The 5,000-nt window shown below is 46.1% G+C and overlaps 1 protein-coding gene across 2 annotated transcripts in view; it reads left to right on the top strand.

Moving 5' to 3' along the window:
• The window catches only part of Fam234a (family with sequence similarity 234 member A), a 38,426-nt gene that overhangs the window by 14,287 nt on the left and 19,139 nt on the right, over window positions 1-5,000 (top strand). The window lies entirely within an intron of this gene.

The following is a 5,000-nucleotide window of genomic DNA, read 5'->3' as shown; positions in this document are numbered from 1 at the left end:
CTCAAGGCCAACTTGATCTACTTAGTGAGTTGGAGGCCAGACAGGGATGCACGATAAGATCCTGGCTCAAAAATAAATTTAAAAACTAATTAAAAATAAAGACTGAGGTATAGTATCACACACTTTTAATCCCAGTAGTCAGGAGGCAGAGGTAAGCAGATCCCTGTGAGTTTGAGGCCAGCCTGGTCTACAGTGAAGGGTTATGTAGAGACTGTCTCACAGTTTGAGTATTCACCACTTCAGAGCAGCGCATCTTCAGAACTCGCTGAGTTACATGATATTTTGATTTTGTAAATGCTGTATTTATATTTGCATAAATGCATAATAAAAATGCTAGAAGTATGTTTAGAGCCATCTAAGAAATTATAGAAATGTAGTCCTAATGTAAAACTAGGATGCTTTTTGGGATCGTTTGTTTTCAATGCAGGATCTCATATAGCTCTGGCTAGCCCTGAACTTGCTATGCAGCAAAGCTAATCCCAATCCTTATGCTTTCCACCCCTACCTCCCAAGTGTTGGGATTATAAGTGTTTATCATTATACCTTGTCTTGTTTTTCTAATAACCAAATGTCCAGACTCTAGTTGTTAGTGTAAGACTCTGCAGTGTCTTAGGGACTGTACTGACTGGAATCCATACCAGGTTTTCTTGGTAGCCAGGCCTTGGGAAGCTCTGTCTATCTGGTCCTCCAGGTACTTTTAATGACCACAGCAAAGGAAAACAGTAATACCTTCTTGGCAGTGGTGAACGCGTCTCATAGTGCCTGTTTGCAAAACTGAGTGTAATATGAGCTGGCTGGCTTTGGCTTTGTTCCTCTTGAGGCCTTTAATAACCATCTTTATTTGTTGATGTTTGAGTGGAGTCCACCAAGAAAGTCTTTAGGGATTTATTTTATGGGTGCCATAAAGGAATTTCTCAACAGTCTTTCATTTTCAAAGATTTTCCTTTCCAAGATAAACCTGCATTCACCCTTTTTTTTGCAGCAGGGAATTAAATCCCCTGTGGAGAGTGCTTAGAGATGATGAAGGCCCAGACTGTTCCTTCCCTGTTTAAGCTGTCACCAGGGTCCAGTCTGGGTGATCCTTGGTGACTGTGGTCTTGGTCTTCGCTCTCAGCACTGAGTATTTGCCCCCCCCCCCCATTGCTGATGAGTCAGACTGTATTGTTTTTCTCCACTCTGAAAACGGAAGTAACTGCAGAGGGTGGTTTTCAAGAAGCCAGTAATTATTTGGGAATAAAGAGTTGCAGCAGGCCAGTGGCTTGGCAGCTCTTGGTCGATGTCCCCGAGTTATTGAAAAACCCCTCCATTAATGATATCCTTCCATCCACAAGCAAAGCAAAACAAAAGGTTCCTGTCTTTGGAGCAAAACCGCCTCATGGGAGGGGGCCTAGAAGCATTGGCTGAGGCACCCAGAGCAGCTGCTGCTGCTTCCTCCTGAACTCCTGTGAACCGCTCACTCCAGTGAACCGTTCATTCCCCCTCCTCTTGTGAAGGATTTCCTTTACTCTTTAAAATTACGTTCTGTTTTGAACGAATTATGCAATCAAAAGATATTGTAAAAACAGTATAGTGTTTGCTTGACTTCCCTGTACCTGGATAGTAATGTCTTACGCACGAAACTGGACATCTTGCCTTCTACAGGAAGTTTGTTATACAGTGTCTGACATTTTATTTCATCAGCCTGCCAGCCTTCGTGCCCCAGTCTGTGTGCGTGCCTGACTGCGTAAAGCATCATTGCAGGTGGTACTGATGTGCCCAGCCGATACATTGGGATGCCAGTCTGTACCTCAGGACAGAGATATTCCCTGTCTATTTCACCCACCCTTACGCCTGGCAGAAAAGGAAGAATTGTCGCTGGCCATTACTCTGCTGCAATGACCAGTAGAGCCGTGTAATTTGCTCTTAAAAACTCAGCCCAGGCAGCGCTTCCGGGAGCAAATGTTGGCCATCATTCATTGTCTTTTAGTGAGGGAGAAGAAAGGCCGCCCTTTTCTAGCTTGTCTGGCTCAAGTGCATTTTAGGGATAAACAACATTATTTTACTTGCCTTAGACCTAGAGTCTTGCACAGTGCTTAGTTTTTTAGTTTTTCTCTCAGAACAGAAACTTAAAAAGAAAGATCACAGTGGGACTGGAGAGGTGGCTCAGTGATGGAAGAGCACTGGCTGCTCTTGCAGAGGCCCCGGATTCAGTTCCCAGTACCCACATGGCAGCTCACCACCATTGTAACTCCAATTCCAGGGCATCTAGTGCTGCTGTCTAGCTGCTGTAGGCATCAAGCAAACAGGTCTACAGACATGTATATCATTCATATAGCCAAAAATTCTTGTATATATAAAATTTGTAAATATGTATATTTAAAAAGTAACATCTTTCAAGCCGGGCCTGGTGGCGCAGGCCTTTAATCCCAGCACTAGGGAGGCAGAGGCAGGCGGATTTCTGAGTTCGAGGCCAGCCTAGTCTACCGAGTGAGTTCCAGGACAGCCAGGGCTACACAGAGAAACCCTGTCTCGAAAAACCAAAAAAAAAAAAAAAAAAAATCTTTCACAAAGTATTTATTTTTTTACTTTTTACAATCCCAACATCTCTAGGCAGAGGCAGATAGATCTCTGTGAGTTCAAGACCAGTCTGGGTCACAAAGTGAGTTCCAGGACAGCCAGAGCTACATAGTGAGACCCTGTCTCTAAAAACAACAAACAAACAAAAAGAGCAATTGTTGCTCTTTGCAGAGAGCCTAGGTTCAGTTCCCAGAACTCACATGGCAGCTCACAACTGTCTATAACTCTAGTTCCAAAGACTGGGCCACACTTTTCTGATCTCTGTGCTCCATGGTATACACCCATCCATTCAGACAGACAGACAGACGACACTCAGTGCTTGTGTGGAGAGGGCGCATAAGCACCCACGGATGGAGGGCTGAAAACCAAGGTTTGGGAAGTCTGTTGTTCCTTCCACTTCCCAGGATCCGGCTCAGTTCTCCGGGGATCCTGAAGGAAGTGCCACTACCCACTGGGCCATCCCACCCACCCTGAAGCTCTTTTCCTTTATTGTTTCTGTGTACTGCCTCCTTTCCATGGGAAGCCTTAAAGTTTCCAAAGACATCCCAGGTAGAATTTAATCTCTCTCTTGTGTGAGTCATTTGCTATAGACTCCAATATAAAAACAGCCCTGTGAACTGTGAGGCGAACCATGGTCTAGGATGAGGACTGTGGCTTTTGGGCATGGCCAGCAGGGAGCCATGGAGGGCTGTGACCACATGGCTAGTCCAGCAGAACTTAGAACCCCCGGGCTGATGTGTTTAGATATATTCTGTGACTTACTTGTAATAGCAACTCAAAGATCCTTCAGTGCTGCTCGGCCCTGAAAGGAAGAGACTGCCAATACCTGTTACTACTTGGGTGGGCCTCATTATACTCATTATACAACAGCAACAACAACAACAGAAACAGCTTCAGAGTTCACATGCCGTGATCTACTTATGCAGTGTTCTCTGAAGACAAGATTTAGAAAGGGAGAGTTGAGCCGGGCTTGGTGGGCGTGCCTGCCTTTAATGGTGGCACTTGGAAGGATCAAGAACTCAAGGTCACCCTTGACTATGCAGGCAGTTCCACACTAGTCTAATTTGAGTACCCCATTGTTGAGAGAGAGAGAGGACCCTGTCACATAAGCCTGGTGACTTGGGTCTAACCTGGTGACTTGGGTCTAACCTGTGTAAGCCATAGGGGAAGAGAACCCTTATTTTTTTTTTTTTTTCTTTTCTTGTTCTTGTTCTTCGAGACAGGGTTTCTCTGTGTAGCCCTGGCTGTCCTGGAACTCACTCTGTAGACCAGGCTGACCTCAGACTCAGAAATCCGCCTGCCTCTGCCTCCCAAGTGCTGGGGTTAAAGGCGTGCGCCACCACGCCCGGCTTTTTTTCTTTTCTTGTTCTTGTTTTTCCATGACAGGATTTCTCTTTGTAGCCCTGGCTGACCTTGAACTCAGCTGCCTAGGCATCCTGAGTGTGGGTCTGGCATTGAAGGCTTTCACCAGCACTGCCTGGCTCCTGTTTGGCTTTGGTTTGGGACTGGAGAGCCGGCTTAGGGGTTCAAAGCGCCCTCCGCTCTTCCAGAAGGCCTAGGTTTTATCCCAGTGCCCACACGGCAGCTCACAACCCCTGTGACTTCAGCTCCAAGGGATCCAGCACTGTCTTCTGGCCTCCAAGTGTATGCGTTGCATACACCACAGGCAGGCAAACACTCATCCACATAAAACAAAGTTTTAAACTTTTTAAAAATTACATGTGTTGGGTCTGGAGAGATGGCACAGCGGTTAAGAACACTGACTGCTCTTCTAGAGGTCCTGAGTTCAATTCTCAGCAACCACATGGTGGCTCACAACCATCTGTCATGAGATCCGATGCCCTCTTCTGGGGTGTCTGAAGACAACTACAGTGTACTCATATACATAAAAAATAGATAAATCTTAAAAAAAATTATGTGTTGTTTCAAATCTGGGACTAGTGGCTGAGGTGCCTATTTAACCTATTAAAGCGGACCTGGCCTCCAGGTTCTCCCAGCATCCCCCAGTCCCTACTTGTTGCAGGATATGGCTAGCATCCCCGCCTTCTACGCTGCTCTCCCCCAAAAGGCTCTTTCCTATGTAATCCAGCCATTTCAATCACCTACCCCTCTTGTCCCTTTGGCCTGCTGGCTGCTGTACTCTGTTCCCCTCTGTCCTTCCCCTCCCCCTCTCCCGCAGGGTTCATGGTCATGACCACTCTCGACTCTCCCAGATGTCCCTGCCCCTGGCTATGCTCTCCCATATATCTGTAATAAACTTTCTCCTCCACCATACCCAGGAATTGTGTGTCCTTTCCTTTTTAATTCCTTTTTTTTTTTTTTTTTTTTAAATCAGTGTATATCTGTGAACCACACACATGCAGGACCCAAGGAGGCCAGAAGAAGGCACTAGATCCCCTGGAACTGGAGGTTTAGTTGTGAACTGCCATGCAGGTGCTTGGAAC

This window comes from Mus pahari, chromosome 21 (genome assembly GCF_900095145.1).
Source record: "Mus pahari chromosome 21, PAHARI_EIJ_v1.1, whole genome shotgun sequence".
NCBI lineage: Eukaryota > Metazoa > Chordata > Mammalia > Rodentia > Muridae > Mus > Mus pahari.
This window is presented reverse-complemented; position numbering and strand designations above follow the sequence as displayed.